Source organism: Centropristis striata, chromosome 20 (genome assembly GCF_030273125.1).
Source record: "Centropristis striata isolate RG_2023a ecotype Rhode Island chromosome 20, C.striata_1.0, whole genome shotgun sequence".
In the NCBI taxonomy this organism is placed as follows: Eukaryota; Metazoa; Chordata; class Actinopteri; order Perciformes; family Serranidae; genus Centropristis; species Centropristis striata.
In genome coordinates this window covers 7,808,174-7,826,168 of record NC_081536.1, presented here as the reverse complement: position 1 = coordinate 7,826,168, position 17,995 = coordinate 7,808,174, and the positions used below count along the sequence as shown (strand labels likewise).

General features: G+C 40.5%; 2 long non-coding RNA genes across 3 annotated transcripts in view; one reads left to right on the top strand and one right to left on the bottom strand.

Moving 5' to 3' along the window:
• The window catches only part of LOC131993352 (uncharacterized), a 94,523-nt gene extending 79,588 nt beyond the window's left edge, over positions 1 to 14,935 (top strand). For both annotated transcript variants that reach the window (XR_009396303.1, XR_009396304.1), the window contains exon 6: positions 14,821 to 14,935. This is a non-coding gene — a long non-coding RNA (uncharacterized LOC131993352). The remainder of the gene's footprint in view (positions 1 to 14,820) is intronic.
• Positions 3,721 to 7,971, bottom strand: LOC131993353 (uncharacterized). Its single transcript, XR_009396305.1, has 3 exons — positions 7,852 to 7,971; positions 6,995 to 7,053; positions 3,721 to 3,809 (listed from the first exon to the last, which is right to left on the bottom strand). It is a non-coding gene; the product is annotated as an uncharacterized LOC131993353 (long non-coding RNA).
• Positions 14,936 to 17,995: the final 3,060 nt, after the last annotated feature.

Here is a 17,995-nt window from a genome sequence, read left to right as displayed (position 1 = left end):
TTGGGCAACAGATCATAACAATTAGTGGCCTTCAAGCATTTTTGTTTTAACACGTTATTAATGCCTAATTATTTATTCTAATGCACACAAAACAATACATTTTCTGCAATCCACTTTTGATACTTTTCCAGCTGCACAAGGGACTTAAATGAAGCTTCTCCAGTGAATGAGTTTTACGAGATGACGCTCTGTTCTACTTTCACATTGAGAGCACACCTAATCAGAGCTCTGACTCAACAATGCATCAGTGTTGTGCCTCATCAGTGCAATCTCTCTCTACCCTCTTCCTGATGTCTCCTCTCCAGCTGCTCCTACTAACTTATGATATAATGACATTATACTGTAACCCGATAAATTGTGAACCCAGCTGGCCAAACCTTATTTTGCTTTTACAACAGCTGGGATGCTACGTGCACTGGCTGGGCACCTATCATGCTCATGTGGCAATGCATGACAACAAAAACCTGCCTAACTATGTCATTCTATTTGTGAGTTAGACACTCAAAAAGGACTGTCAAGGCTTTTTCTGCCTGCTGGATTCCTCATACATTCTGCTCTTTGTCAGAGCAGCAAAGAACAGATTATACCCTACTAGATGCCACTATCTGATGCCGTTTACTTTATATTTGAGTGCATTGTTGTCAAGAGATAGGATCAGGATATAGACATCACTGTTGTTTGGTTGCCAGTGGACTCATCTATGAAAACACATACATTCACTTTCAAGTCTGTTTCAATGGTAGGTGCCATGTAGCACTGTAAAAACTTCTCAACATACAAAGAAAAGTGTCGGGAGAATAAAAAAAATGGGGAAAAGAATTTAGCTTTTTTCCGATTCTTCCCTTACTACTTGTAGAGCAAGAACATTGGCCAAGAGCAGAAGAAAAGTAATGTTTCCTAAATCAAAGGGGTTCATTCTCTGTGCACTTTTGGCAGTAAAGTTTTTTTAGCATTGTCAAGTACAACCATCTGCAGTAGCATGTTAGCATGGTGTGCCAGTGTGTGCAAGAGTTAGTGGGCAGAGAGGCATTGGAGAAAGTAACAATTTCTAATGTCTTAACCTAACCGTGGTTAAATTCTGTTCTCTCTGCAATTTCATTTTTAGACAGAGCGTGAAATAAAAATGTGTTTTTCCGGTCTGGCAAGCTGACAGTGCAGACGTATATTGATTTTGCCCATTTAATGCATTCAAGATATAATACTATGGCTCCACTCAGCTGCGGATCCTGTCTATCTTTCTCTTATCAAGCATAACTAACAGCTTACATTTCATTTGAAGCATTTTTACCTCAGTTGGATAATGGTCGTCTAAAAAAAAGTCGCTATAGAATAGAACAGAAAAGAAAACCTTACAGCGCTACTCTTCATTTAGTACCTTTAAAAGAGACAAGAATAGTACAAAAAGACAAAGACTAGTATGAGAATTACAAGAAATATATTAAAGGCAATGAACACACAAAATTAAAGGCAATAAACACATTTAATTTAAAATGTAAAGTATGTAAAGTGCACAGTGGGCTTAGAATGGGTGCAAGTACACAGAGTTCTATACAATGCTATATTCAAGATTATAGAAGGATATTCAGCCTACAGGAGAACATGTGCAAAAACTGGAATGATGAATAAATGAATGAATAAAAAGTGGCATTACTATTGCACAGAGCAGTAGCATTGTATGAGTAAACAGTAAAAAAAACAAATAGCATGTAACACTCATGCTGATTACTTTGCCTTTACTGCATGAATATGCTGGAGAACCTGTTGAATTGTTAATATGCATATTGCAACTCTATGTCACATTTGACTTTAAAACTTGAATGCATTGCAGCATTTTCACCCTGTTATGTGCAGTTAAGCATAATCAACAATGACTAGAATAGACACTGAAGTAAACAGGTTTTAAACAGATGCTATTCAAGTCAATTGAGATCAAAAACAACAAACATAAATATGCGTAATCTGGCAGACATTTAAATCAGTGTGTTTTAACCATTAGGGGGAAAATGGTGGTAATTGAAATGCAGTGTCATTTGGCAAACCACTGAGCTGGAGAAATTAATAAACGGAAAATCAAACTGTTCTTAGCATCTTCCTCTCACTTTCGTTTTAACTCCTGTTACATCATCCAAGAGACAGTTATTGCTTTGTTGCCTCCCAGAAGAAACCTTGTTTAAAATTGAAGATAATATTCCCTTACTCTCAAACTGAGGGGTTCAGATCACAGTCTAATCACATTTAAATGGATGTAAAATGAACCAGTGGAACCATGATATCAATCATGTTCATCTCTGTCCTCTAAAATACCACAGAAATGTTGCTCTGCACTGCTTGAAATTGGTTTGTGCATTTTGCTCCTTGCCCATATTTTATGCTTAAGATGGACAATATTAGCAGACATCTTGCCTGAGGATTTTAATAACCACATGAAATGTTGAGTCACATTCAGAGATACGATGTCCTTTACACTGCCTTTATATATCTCTAGCATCTCCGTTCCAGGGTGCTTATTTTGACGGCGCATCCATGTTCGACTCATATCATCACGGTGTTGATGACTGGTACGGAAGATGCAGACAAAGTGCCCTTTTTCCGTTTCTCTTCAGTGATAGAAAGAATGATAGAGCATGTTGTGGAGGGAAAAGGCCAGTTACAGCCCCTGGGCTCCCTTATGCCGCCTAGAAATGGAGCTAAACTGATCAACACAACCACACTTCAAATATTCTGTGTTGTGTCCCAAAATTGAACTTGTTGGATATGTACCCATGTCTTTTCCTCCAGGTGATCGCTGGGTCACTGCTGCATGGACATTCTACATTTCTGTAAAAGGTTTTTCCTGACATCCCAAGTGACTCACCACTCCAGAATGAAGTAAAAATCCTTGGTTTACTCAGCAACTGTTATAAGCAGAGGTTTCTGTCCTCTCTTCACCTTGAATATCATCACAGGCACTTTGACAAGAGAATATTTTTAATCATGCCACAAACGAATGAGCTGCGGTATTTCTAAATACCTCAGGCTTTTGAAAAGACACCCTGCACTGCTGTGCATTGTGTGCGTTGTTTGTGTTTAATTCATACTCAGCGTCTGCGGCAGATTGGCTCACAGGGGAGGCTTGCAGACATTTGAATTAAAGCTGCAAAACTATTAAAAATGTATGGTCTGTATGAATGCATGACCTATATTTTCCATGCAAATAAATAAATAAACAGGGGTTTAGGGAGGATGATGCAAATCTTCAGAAGTGGGACACAGGATGAGCTAATGACATTATAACAATAAAGATTTCACACTGAGAGCATAATGGAGACCAATTCTGTCTGACTCATTCCCTTACCCTCGCCTTTCCTCTTCACCCATAATCAGTCTATCCTACAATGTCGCCTGCAGTATCTGTCCCAGCATGGCTGTGTTTGAATTGGCCTCTCCCAGTTCAAGTGTATATTGTGACTCACCTCTCTCTGCACTCTTCACGATTGCACAGAGTAAGCCTTAGCTTTCATGTAGTGGTGTATTTTTCTCACTCTGAGACATTGACACAAGATGGTTTTTGGAGTCTTTGTCTCACTGACGGTGATGTGGCCTTTCTCCTTCCTTCTGTCCCCAGACCATGTCTGTCTATCTTCTTTTTTTCTGCTTCTCTTTATGCTCCTCTCCCTCCAACCCCACCCTGTCGGAATCCCTCTGTTGTCTCGGTAGGTTTCTTCTTGACTCTGCCATTCAGACGATGTCAGGGACCATCGCGGTGAGAATAAAGGCCAATGGTTTCTCTCACTTCGTGATGAACTGTCACTGTCTGACTGAAGCAGCATCTAAAATGCACACAGAGAGGGGTGGAAAACAAACCCATCAAACATCAACAGCGAGTGATTTGTGTGAAACTTTCACGGGCTGAGTCATAGAGCCCGGGCTGGAGTCGTTATCCTTGTTTGGAGGAACAGTAAAGGGGTTTTGAGTCAAGGTATTAACATCACTTTGTCATTTAGACCCTGTACATGAAAAGGTCACCTTGTTATCTCTCACATGGTTTCACGTGGCATTAGTTTCCAGCCTGAAAACTGTCTATAGACCCCTGAGTCAGGGACGTAACACTGACCCTCACTCAGTAAGAGAGAGTCCCCTTTAACCTCATGTTTTCTGCAAAGGCCATCCTGTCTCTGAAGCTACTTATAAACCAGTGTTTCTTACTCTCTGTGTATGTGCCTGTGTATAATCATTTATGCGTGTATCTGCTTGTGTGTGTGTGTGTGTGTGTGTGTGTCTCTCAGTTCCGGCGAGGCTGTTGGCTGTTTATATGAAGCAGAAGAGTGTATCCATGCTGAAATGACTAATTGGGAAATATAGTGTACAAGCTCATTTGATGCACTGAGCAACTTATTCCCTTTGCATGAATAACTGCAGGTTCACACCCTAAATATAGTTCTTGTGTGTGCAGCTTCTTACTTCACTGCAGAACTGTGTGTTGTTGACTTCAAACCCAGTGTTAGATTATGAGAATTTGTACACAGCATTATGCTTTTTTTTGCATTGTGTTTTCTTCCCTGAGGGAGTTTTCCCCCTCCCTCTGCACCTCTGCTCTGGCTTCTGCCACAAGCTTGGCATCAAAGGCACATTAAAAAGGCTTCTTCTAAATGAACTTGACAGCAAAGCCAAGGCGTGGTGATATGGGTGGACATGCAAATCAATATTTCACATCATCAGCCACTGGTTGGTGGAGAATGGGGACAGGATGACGAGGTGCGGCCAATACCGGCATTGATTCAAACCGCAAAATAAGTCAAGGAGGTCCAGTTGGGGCTTGCTTCTTACACTTGTACTAAAGGTATTGCAGAGGTAATCAAAAGCCAGGGTTCATCAGGGAGCCTTTCTTTCTGTCTGTTTCAGTGCTGAATCCACATTCTGTCATTCTGCTCTGCAGCAGTTCAGCTCACAATTAACAGCAAGATGAGTTGCAGGCTGTTGATCACACCGAAATGACATCTGCGCTTTGTTTATCTCACCATACATGCCATAACTGTTTGCATTCTCATTGTAGAAAGAAAGGATCAGTGTAAGCAAAGCAGATGGAAGACATATGGAAGCAAAGACACCCCCCATTCCTACTCATTGAATTGTATCATTTAGTTCTACAGACCGTCTAAGCAATGTGTCACTAAACCAGCACTGTTGATGCAGCTTGGCAGCACCATGAACAGCAAACATGTCATTCAGTTGTAAATTATGTTACACGCAAGGTCACCTTGTGTAAAGGTTGAGAGGAGGAGGAAATGAGCTGAGGGTGTAATTCATCTCTCCATGTCAGAGATATATATCACACGGCGGAAATCGAAACACATGCAGTTAAACTCCCAGATAAAGCAAACACAAACATAGCACAGATGTCTATATTTATGAGACTATTAAAGCATGCATGTAAAGACTGACAATTCTCTGTTTATTGCTATAAATCATATATTGTTGTAAATTTCAGTTTTATCTACATTGCTAGTGTCATTTAGTATTGATTTGGTTATAAGATGAAGCGTAACCAATATAAACATCAACAAGTTCAACTAATTAATGCAGCTGCAGCTCTGTAACTCATCCAGGACTTGTAGCTGGTTTCTTCTTCTGCTAAATCTGCGTCCTTGTGTGACTTTCAACTCCAAGCCATCCTCCCTCAAGGATACATGTCTTAGCATAATACGGACAGCTTAGGAGCCATTGAGATGTGGTCCCTCTACTCTGACAGGCAGACACTGCCAGGCAAGGGATCCCCCTCCCCCTAAACCAGCTCGTTGCCAACACAAAGCCAACTCTGTGCCTCTCCAGCTTTGGCACCCTTGACCGTTGACTCTATCTCGTTCACACCTCCCCTCCCCCAGACACACAGGATACAGTGTGGCAGTGTATGGTTCATACACTTTAGCCATCCTGTCTGCTACCATCACATTTAATGTCAAATAGAATGGCTATGCAAGAGGACACCTGCAGTGTCAAATTGAGTTGCTCACATTTGTATCTTTTTTTCCCAGTTTTTATCATCTAATATCACCCTTTCGCTCGTGCCAGATATGGGGATACCGGCAAGGTCAAATCCATCCCTACAGTCCCCAGCTGGCACTAACCCCAGTGACAAGGGTGTCTGGGAGAGGGAGATGTTTTCATGCTGGATGCACAATTTGTCTCGTGTTTACTCTCCTGTCCATTTGCATCACTGACTGTAGACCTGAGTGACATCAACATGAAGCCGCAGTCACAGAATGTTATTACTTTTTTTTACTTGGTTAGCCTCGAAATTCTCTCCCACATTCTGCACATGATGCATGCATGATTTCCTAGCATGCATGTGCGCTCTTAGTGTCTTATTATGTGAACCTTTCATTGATGACATCCACTCTCTAACCTTAACCATCACCACTCTACATGCAACATGCATGTCTAACCTCAATTTTAATCTTTAAGGGAATACTCCGACATATGGGAAATACATTTGAGAAATATGCCTCATTTTTATGTCTCAGCTCTTGCAACAGCCATGGCATTGTTTTTTGTGGGTATTTTTTGTGTTGTCTGTCTCATCCTCATGAATGTGATATCTCAGGAATGCCTGGAGGGAATTTCTTTAAAAATTCAGCACAATCTTCCACTTGGACTCAAGGGTGAGCTGATTACATTTTGAAGGTCAAGGTCACATTGACCTCACAGAATACATTTTTGGCTGTAACTCAAGAATTAATATGCTAATGATGACACATTTCACACATATGTCTAGTAGAAAACAATGATGAAGTGGTGACATTTTATTTTCAAAAGGTCAAAGGTCAACTTTACTGCGACAGCATTAATGAAATGTAAAAACACCTGGGCATAATTCAACACCATAACTCAGGAACAGAAGGAGTTATTGTGACCATATCTCATATAAGGTTGTATACTAAAATGATGACACTAATTTTTGGTGCCCACTTTGAAGTAGTGATTGTATAGATCTTCTGTAAAATATGTGTCAAATTACCTCTATGGAGTATTGTGGTTCTTCAAAGATCCAAGTCCAGGCCTATCTTTTGTTAAAACCTAAGAAAAAAATCATAGTTTTAATATATTTTTTGATGAAAATAAATCTTGCAGACCTAGACACTAGACCTTAGACCTTATTTGTAGGCTTTAAAGGTGCAGGAAATTGGATATTTTCTTTTTACTTTAGAAGGAGCCAGGCTTGCTGTTTCCTGCTACCTCCAGTCTTTATGCTAGGCTAAACTAACCATCTCCTGTCGTCATATTTAACAGACTGATGAGACTGATATCCATATTCTTGTCTACCTAAATGTTGAACTGTTCCTTAAACTCTAAAACAACTCCTACTAATCTAAACAGCTAAAAGGATGTCTGAACTTTTAAGATTTTTTTTAAGTAATTGGTAGTGCATGAATCCATGTTGAGTTGCATCTTTTCACTTACCAAATACTTCAGTGCATTACATAATATTAATACATTGTTCCTACACCACTCCAAATTGTTCTGCTCCTCACAGGCGTCTTTGAAATAAAATTAGCAAAGACCTAGTACATTATACATTACACATCTGAGCAGATTATCGACATACAAAACTGTGAAATTAGCTCACTAAAGATGCGCTTTTTCACACAGAATGCTTCCAAGAAAAGCCCTAATCCAGTGATTTCAATCAGTTGGTTTACTGGGTTACAATCTTTACTGTTATTTTCAAGCTCTTCAGACAATAACAATCTGAGTGCATAGCTGGATATGCTCATTTAATATTCAGATCCGCTACAGAGAAAGTATGGAACTGTATCATATATTACATAAGCACACCAGGGTTCCTCAACCCTGCTAGCAAATGTATAGTCACACCTGATGATGAACAGGATGACCTGATTTCCTGTGTCTCCAGAGACATCTGTGCAGATGAAGGAGCGCGGTGCATCAGGCCTCCATTTCCCTTCTTCTACAACCTGTCATGGAATCAATCCTGCCTTTAGATGTGCTCTCTATAGGGAATGAATCAGTGAAGGTGCTGTGGTTTAACCTTCTCTGTCTTTTCATTTCTATCTGTGAATAGATCTATCCATCCACCCTTATATTTTGTCATCCTTTCTCTTCTTTCTCCTCAGAGATTAGCTCTCTGTCTCTTTCCGCTCTCTCATGCTGACTTTCTTTCCGCCTCGCTCTCTCTTTTTATCTCTCCTTGTCTTCTCCTCCCCCTCTCGCTCTCCCTCCCTCTCTCTCTCTGTCTATGTCTCTCTCCCCTGTCTTGGTAGTGCGGCAGCTCTTGGAGCTGAGGGACTATGATTAGGACAGAAGAGAACTGGCTGTAAGACAGAGACAAACTCAGAACTGGGTCATCATTGTTTCTGTGTGAGGGCCCGCTCTGCAGATGAAAAGCTTGAAGACAAGAGGAGCAAACAACGCTCGATACAGCACCGAGAGCCCTAGACATTTCTGGGCTACAGAAATACTCATGCAAAGGAGGTTTCGGAACTGCAACACAGAATTTATGTAATAAGAGCTGAATAAAACATGCTGCTGGCCCGCTTTTCTATCTCTGAACCCTTCAAGTTAGTAATCATCCATTGGTCGGCTATAGCTGCACGGCACAGATGCAGCACAATCACAGAGAAGTGCAGTGGTCATGAGGAACAAGACAGGGAAAACCTTGGTTGTCACAGGGTAATAGTATTTTGACATTGATCGTCATTTTTCTCCCGCTCTCTCATGCTTTATCTTTCTTTCTAGTCCTCTCTGCAGTCATCTCTCTCTCTGTCTTCCACCCCTTTAGCAGACCGTCTGACAGGGTCTGTCCCACTGGCCAACCATTCAGCACTCATCATGCGCATCATTTCCTCTCATCATTCCCCCTGGTGTGCTTCTTCCATCTCCTCTGGCCTGTTCACTTGCCATCAACCACTCCCCATAAACCCTTTTATTTGTGTCTGCGTGTGTGTTTGTGCCTCAGTGTGGAGTGTATGGGCATGACTGTGGTATATATAGGTATTCTTACATGTAACCGGCTTCTACATATTTAAGTGTGTGCCTGCGTGTCTGCGTGACTCCACATAAAATATCTCACAAAAAAGATGTGTCACAGTGTGCGGTGTGGGGTAAAATGGGTTGCAATAACCAGAGCCTGATAGAGGAATCTAAACGGTCATATCTTCATGTCAAAGCAGCAAATTGTGGTTTTATTTAGTGTTTCATATATCATGTTCAGCGCGACAAGTATCTCACCGTAGATTTCTTCCTTGACAACTTAAAGAGACAGTTCACCAACAAATCAAACATACATATTTTTTCACATCTAGATGGTTGGAGATATCGGCCAAAGATATGTCTGCCTTGTCTCCAGTGTAAAGGAACCTAAGTGCCAAAAAATACAGCAATTTCTCTTCCCTGTTGATGTAGGAACTATATTACATTACTTTGAGTCATGATTTCTGGAAAGAGACATTCCTGCTGAGTATTTTATTTTGGGCTATTCGAGCACCACAAACCGAGTGGCATGTAGTTTCATTATATTTTGAAAGAGGGTAAACATCTGTAGGGCATTCAGAATCAAACACCAACACAAATAAATAAATAGTATATAATAAATAATGATAAATAGCATTACAGGTACGAGGTAAAAACATGTTTTTTTGATTTTGGGGTGAACTGTCCCTTTAACTGCCCCTTTAACTGTGTACTGTTGTTAGTAAGAGCCACAGTGTTTAACTGAGTATATGTTGAATCAGAAAGCAAACAGCACTACTACTGTACTCTTAGCTGATCTATTAGATGGCAATGCCACAGCCATTATACTGCATATAACATCCTTTCTCTCATCCCACAAACATGGCATCAGATAGAATATCCTGCATTCGCATGCTGCTCTTATGTATTCTTCAACATGATACATTTGATGTTGCCTGTGTCAAACCTTTATTTCAAGTCTGAATTAGTGGTGCCTTGGCCTACTTTCCAAACCATCGAGGAGCAAATAATCAGCCCGAGCTGAGGATTTGCCTGGCAGTCTCTCAAACGTGGATGCTTGTGAAACATCCTTTTTTTCTGCAAGTGTTTGGTTTCACTGAGAGACTTTTCAGAGTGTTTCTTTGACAGGGAGAATATTGAGACTTCTACTGCCACCTAGAGTTTAATCACAGGTGGTTCATGGGAGAGAGCTGTGTGGTTAGAAGGGATTTCGAATCCGTTTTCTCTACTGAATGATTTGCACCTAGTGCTCATAAAAGAGCTGTACGGTATTTGAGCAGGTCAAAACATAGGAATGAATCATTTCACTGCTTTTTCATTTATTCACCCAACGTCTGAAATAAACTGATTACAGTATTTACTCCAATAGACAATATGATTTTGGACTTTTCCTCTTCTGTGGATTTCTCTTTCGCTGCCTCTCCGCCTCCTTCCTAGACAAGCCTATTCCTCACTGCACAGAAGTAATGCCAGAACAGTTCCCAGTGCCAGAAATTGCCCGGAGGTTTATAAATGAAGTACTTGTTGTACAGAGTGTGGGAAGATTTTTCTTTTTACTATACAAATAACTCAACACCAGCTACCAAAAAAAGAGAGAAAGCCAGGGATCATCGCAGGCTTAAAACTCTTTTGATGCATTATCCACCTCACTTTTCATTTGATTTCTTCCTCTTGTTATGAATTTCCCTTCCTTTGTAGTCGGCGCTATGCTTCTACGACACAATTCAAAATATCCCAGCCACTCTTCGCTGATTGTGTTCCACAATGATTTTTCTAATCACCATTTTCATCTTGCTTTAATTAAACCTTTTATTGGACAGAGACACGGCCCATTATGCTCTCTATATTTCAGACAGAATGGATTGGAAAATGACTAATGCCTTATGCTGACCTTTCTCAATAGCTGCCTGCTGGCAAGGCTATGCAAAGCAATTTCACCAACATATTTATCTCATCCAAAGCACACCTTAGCCTTAATCCTAATGGCCTTTTCATTAGCCTTATAATTGAGCATAGTGGAGAGTGTTAAAATGTCTCTCTGCCGCTTTTGAAAAGTAGTCCCGTCAGATCCAGCCTATACACATTAATTTGGGGTAGTTAAACCCACGTTAACCTCCAAGTATAGTCATCAATCACACACGTTCTCCCTACTTTATTTGTGATCTGACTGTGTGACACAGTAAATAATCTGCTGAATGAAAAAGAGTCCGACTCACATTTACTCATGAGCTATATGTGTGTCACAGGGTAGGGAAAAAGGGTATTTAATTACAATAATGACAATAAACTCATTACAAGATGCTTACTGCTGAATTCTTATTAAATTATATGGTGCACATCATTTTCCACCTTAGTTTTATATGTTAAAACATTTTTTAAATGATGACAAATCACAGTCAAAACAAATAAATATCAGTATAAAAGGAGCTGCAACAATTAGTTGACTAATTGAGTAGTTGATTGACAGAAAAATAATCACCAGCTAGTTTGATAGTTGATATCATTAGTATCAAATTATATTTTTTTTTTCATGCAAAAATGGCAGAAAAATGCTGTTTTCAGCCCCTAAAATTATCCTTCCCACATCAAACTGAATATCTTTACACTGACGAAACAGCACATTTGAATATGACACCCTGGAAACCAGGATCGACATTTTTCTCTATTTTCTGACAATTTATACACCAAACTATAAAACGAGAAAACCACCTGCAGATTAATCAATGCTGAAAATAATTTTTGGTTCCAGCCCTAAGTAGTATTCAATTTAATTGCATTTTAAACAAGCGCTAGACATGCAAAAATCAGAGCCAAGTTTCCCCACATTGTATCTTTATCAATGTTAAACGCTGTTGTCCTTGTATGGTAGTACACAGTAACAGTATTTGCACGTTTGGCACATTAATCAGATCGCAGCATTACATCACTGATTACAGTTCTAAGCATGCAATTTTTCCCAACCTTGGGTATCCATCCAGACATGGGAGATAATTGTTATACATCGCCTGCTCTGTATGAATAATAGGATCTAATCAGAATCACTTCATAATCAGCCCCAAGAGGCATTCTCCTCTGTACGCCAGCTCTAGACAATGGTGTGGAGTTTGTGAGCCGGCCAGTAGATGGCAGTACTTCCTCAGCTTGTTTGGACTACCAGTGAATGCAGTGAGAATATACCAGGGACAAAGGTCAAATAACACAGCACTGTTGACCAGGAGAGGGTCAACACATAAATATCTCCGGGGACTTTCTCAAGTGCCTTAGTTCGGCTACTTAGTGTGAGATTTGCCAGAGGAAGAGGCAGAAGTCCCATTTCCACCTCAGCAAAATGAAATCAGAAGCCCCTGGGATTTGACTCTGACCTTCCTGGCTCTCACTGCTGCTGAGTGATTACTGAAATATAAGAGGCTAGAAGGTGTAGGGCTGTATTAGCTGCATAAGAGTTTACAGGGCAGAGCTACATGGAAATGTGAGATGATTTCCATATATTAATAATGATTACCTTCTAATTAACACCTCACTAACTACCTCATTAGCTGCAATTTGGAGTCTCATGGAGCAGGGAGACAGTCACACACACACAAAGGGATTATTACAAAAACAGGAAGTTGGAGGAGTGTGTGCATTAAGCAACAATCCTTTACCATACAGTATAATATAAGGCCACTGCCAGTCTTGTTTGTTTAACGTTTAGTGGACAGGAATTCCTTTGGTTCGCTTCAGACCTGCATGCATTTTATTGGCTTGTGTGGGATTTGGGCAGGAAACCAGAGCTAATGCCCCCTCTCCCACTTCAAACGGATGCCAGGCACCCTTAAATGTCATGGGGTGGTTAGAGAGTTGAAGGAGGTGGGAGGGAGGGAGGGAGGGGGATTGAGGAGTGAGAAGCTGGGGCTCGCTGGGCGAAAGAGAGAAATCCAGCCACACCGGTGCTCGCCTCACAGCTTATCAGTGTGTGCTGGATGTAGCTGTACAGAGGCTGCTAAGGCAAACCAGATGCAGCGTAGGTTGCTCTGTGCCACTATGTGTCAGGTACAGCCCGGGTCAACCTGAGGCGCCTCGGTAGTATAGCAGGAGGCCGCTGTACAGTTCAAACTGACTGCAGATGTTCCTGACTAGCATACAGTAGAGTGTTGGGCCCTGCGGTTCGTCCTCTTGACTTGACAGCATCTTTTTAAAAAAAGTTTTGAAGGGTTTCATGGTGTCACTTCAATTACTCACCCTGATGGATTTCCTCTGCGTTTTAGATTGACAACATGCAGTGGTTTATAGCTGGAGTATCAAAGCTTCTGAGTGTGTGTTCTGGGGTGTGTTGGTCACTGGGAATCCCACGGTGTCTTTCTACTCTTGCCAGCAGCAGTGTTTATAGGATTTTGTCTCATTTTCTCCAGTGTTAATTTATTTCCATAAAGGCAGCCATGACACATTCTCTCCTCTGCCTTCTGTCTCAGTGAGGCTCTACTTTACTGAGCTATGAATTTCTCTCCGTCTCTCTGTGCTGAATGGAACAACAGACCAGATTGACCTCAGTCCCTGCTGCATGTTATTTAGACAATGAGCACCGTCATCATTGTCAATTTCTCTCCGTCTCTTCCTCTCTTTGTCTCTAATATCTATCTCTCCCTTCAGCGCTACGTGCCTGCACCCTGCTATTGCATTGTTTTGTGGTTTTGGATATCTTCTCACTATATTGTCACATTTCCTGAGGTAGGTCATTATGGTTAATCTATGTCAGTGGATAAATGAACATGTTGTGGCATAGTAGACTTCAATTTCCCACGTCTGCGACTAAGTCTCTCAAATCTCCAGAACAATACTCCTCCCTCCCTGTGGGTCTGTTGGGCAACCAGAAAATACCCTCTCTCTCATCATCATCAGGATTATACGGAGCTCATTTGCCTTTGATTGCAAAACCATTAATGCACTAATGTGTCAGTGAATGACCTGTGACCTTTCTCATCAACTGACAGGCGAAACTGGTCTCATCACTTCTCCTCTCAGGCTCTTTGGACCCCAGGGGTCTGGGTCAGGGTTTGGTAGTGTTTGTGCTGTCTGTCTGTCAGACTTGCATGATCCACTGCCACTTAACGGGGGAGAACAAGGCTGAGAAATGAGGCATTTCCGGGCCCAAGGGTTTATTTCTACAGCACATTGGATTACATTACAACATACAAAAGGGAGATGTGACTCATTTTTTAAGAAACCTTCTGCTCTGAACACAGTTCCAGACCATCCCCGGTGTCTAATCTTCAAAGAGAAACACGGTTCAAAGCTTTCGGATGTGTCTTTATACTACGTCACATATTTTCTGCCTCTATCCTGTTCTATCTGTATTTAAAAAAGGTGAAGCATGCTGCGTCCTCATCAGGGTTGCATTGTTGTTCCCTCTGCTAGATGCTAAAAAAGAAATGCTTATCACATATTCAGAGACGCAAAGCTCTATCTGCATCTTCCTTCTTACTTTTCCCTCATGCCACAAATATGCTGTAAAACAAGAAGAAATGCAAATAGGGGGAAAAAAGTGAATGTAGTCTTTGTTTTTCATGGGCATTGTTCTGCGCTTACATTGAAACAATATGGAGTATGCATTACTATCTACCAAGAACAAAGTTATGTACATGTGGTGAGGCTTTAAAGTAGAAAGAGGTCACATAAAAACACAAAAATACTATTTGACATTCCTAACTAAAATGCTTTCGGCAGCAACCTATGAAGAACATTTTATTAATAGAATAAACATGTTCACATATGGAGGTAAATAACTAACAAAAGATGAAATGGTGTTTCACATTATGGTTCATTCTTCAGGCAAACAACACTTTGCTCCATCCTCAACACCCCTGTTTCTCTCAGTCTCTTTCTTCAGATGGCCATCACCTTCCGTCGTGGAGGGGTTTCCATGGTGACCACATCCCTTTCCGGGCAGATTGTTTGCATGGGATCAGGGTTGACGATGCGCTGTAGGACCAGAGAATGCTGCTGGGAGGTGGGGGTGGGTGGGGGCTGGCGAAGGACAACAATTTTAGCGCTGGATCCCTGCAGCAGGATTTCAGTCAGCTCTTCCTGTGTGGAGTTGACCACCGGTACACCATTCACCTCTACAAGTCTACAAGGCGATATACACATACATACACACAGCAAACATTGCAGAAACAATTAGTTGCAGCATCACTTCATTTCAAGTAGGGTTGCAATGTTTGATAATAGGGTTTTCCCTGCCATTAAAAAGCTTAGGCACAGTAACCAAGCTGTCTTTGGCACCACCTAAGTCAAATGAATGTGGCAAGAATAAAAACTAACTAAATGACTTTTCCAATATCTAATTGTTGTCCCCAATAGACATCTTTAGCAAGTTTTGGCATTAAGCTTTTTGGGAGTTGTTTGTTTAATATCTACTCTAGCTTTTCCAGAATTTTGTCAAATATATATGGTAATAATAATGGTCCAAATGATACAAAATTGCATATTTTAAATTGAAAAAGTTTTCTAAGCTGAAGACCCCCCTGAATGCCACATCAATTGAGGCAACTAAGTCTTCCATAAAGTCAGTGAAAATACTGGATAACCGTCTCAATTATTTTATTTTGGTAAAATGTTTTAATGTAAGTATGTGTAAAAGGTCTCCCTTTTGAAAATATCTAAATTACCATAGATAAGCAAACATCCTACAATGATAACCACAGTATGCCACAATACCAGTATATTGCAGCATCCCTAATTCCAAGTTAGAAAAAGAAAAAATATTCTTCTCAAAGGATCTTTGGTTACATAAAGAATGTTCTGAAAAGCTGACAGGGAAATTCTCTCTCATCTCCTCGTAAATATCAAAAGTTTATTTGGCAGGATTCTCCCTGCAGGTAAGGCAGGACCTCTGTTCTGTCATGCTTATTTAACAAACAACAAATAATATCAAATAATTCACAAATCACAGAGCATGAAATATTAAAAACATCACCTTTACACAGAGCTCATTAAAAATTTCCCTTCATTAGTTTTTATTTATAGCCAACCGGATAACACTGACAGGGAAAATGCAACCCTTTGTATTTTTTTAATTAGCTGTGTAAAGAGCTTTGGCACAGATGCTACAATAAGTGAACACACACCACGAATGTCAAAGAGTCCTTTCAGCTTCTGTGGTTCGGTCTCTGTTCCGCCATGCAGACTTCTCTTTCTTTGGCAGGATTGTCTTAAAGAGAGAGGTCAACTGCACTCTGCATGTGTGTATGTAGTCTGTGCGTGAACACTCACCAGTTTGAGAGTGCTGCGTTTCTAAGCTTGCACTTGTAATGCCGTAATTGCTTAATTATATGAAGTTCTTTTATCTGCTCCTTTTCACTCTCTTCTGCATCCAAGTATTACGTTACAGTGTTTGCTTGCTTTGGGGCCAATATCTGATGGGTTTCCATAGCTACCAAGCATAGAAAAATAGAGCGATGAAAGAAATGGGTGTGATGAGTGACATGCTGAATACTACTCTCACTAACTAGGTGGCCCCTGTGAACAGGAGCCAAGTATTTGTCATTAAGCCAGGATAAATAACTTCATTTGTATGTGTTCGTGTGTTACCTGTCATCCACACAGAGGTGAGAGTTGTCCACCTTGACCACCACAAGTCCGCTTCTTTCTCCGTAGCGACACGTAAAGCCATAATGGCCATCAGCGCTCAGGTTCTCCTGTACAACCAGCAGCATGGCAGGAGACTGCGGTGACACCAACTGGCTCAGGCTTCCAATGGCCAAACTCTTTTTCTGAGCTTTTTCCTGTATGTAGAAACAACAACACATTCACAGATTAATTTAACGCAAATGGTTCCGATTTTAAGACCGTTTATGGTGAATGGATGCAATGCCACATTCAGAATGCAGGTAAATCTGATGTCCTTTCTCAAATTAGATTTTTAAGACAGACTGTCCACACTGTTATTTTGCAGTAATCAGATTGGTTTTGTTTGCCCAGACATCACCAACTAACAACGTGGCATCAGTAACTACTTAGCTAGACTGGTGATGTGGCTTTCCAACGTGGAAGCATGAGAAATCAAGGTTCATCTTTTAACCCTCCAAACAATCACGCTAAGTCACCTTTCAGAACTCCTCCATCATGTAGGGATCTGAGAATTAGATCAATTGAAAAAAGGCACCCCTATCATATTTGTTTTGGTTACTTGGTTACTACTCACTTGGTTCAGCGGAGCTAATCGCCCGGGTGATATAGAGTTGTGTACAGCACACAAAAGAAGAATAAATCCTGAGATCCTCTGACGTGGACGTCAACTTGTGTGTTCTCCTATTCTTTATCACAGGTTAGTAAATTGGTCTTAAATTGAGTGCACATTACAGTCTTTAAGAGTATAAAATGTTGCCATGAGATAGTTTGCACATGCTGTTAAAAATGAAGCAGTGTTATAAGAGATTTTTGTTGTTATTAGAGATTTGCGTGTGTATGCTAACTCGCTAATGTTAGCGGACCTGTATGGAGAATTAGGAGGGAAAACTTAACCAAGGACCAGTGAGCTTATGTAATCACTTTTCACTTAGTTTAACCTGCACTTATGAAACGGTTTTCATTTATTATGACAGGTTTAGAGAGAGATTTGCCATTTAAAGAACACCGTTATTGAGGTTTTGCTGTAATTTGATGAATATTGTGTTCCAGAGTAAACTGTAAATGTCTTTCATAATCTTTCAGACAAAATAAGTGGTGCATCAGAGATTAAGCCATTTCATGTTATCACATTTCATAAGGTTATAGTATTGCGTTAAAAAACTGTTTAAGACTGTTAGAAAAAGGACAGTTAGTTGTTACATATTATGGATACCGTGAAAAAGACATGAAGTTAAAATACCAAAATTTACATTTTTGGTTTGTGAACGTTATTTAAAAGTGAACATGTTAACAAGAATTCTGCAATATGAGATTGTAAAAAGGTTAAATAAGCCTAACTGAATGATTTGTTTATTGATGAATGTGAAGAGACTGTTATGATTCTAGCTTAGTGATGCTATGGCCATGTTTTGAAACCTGA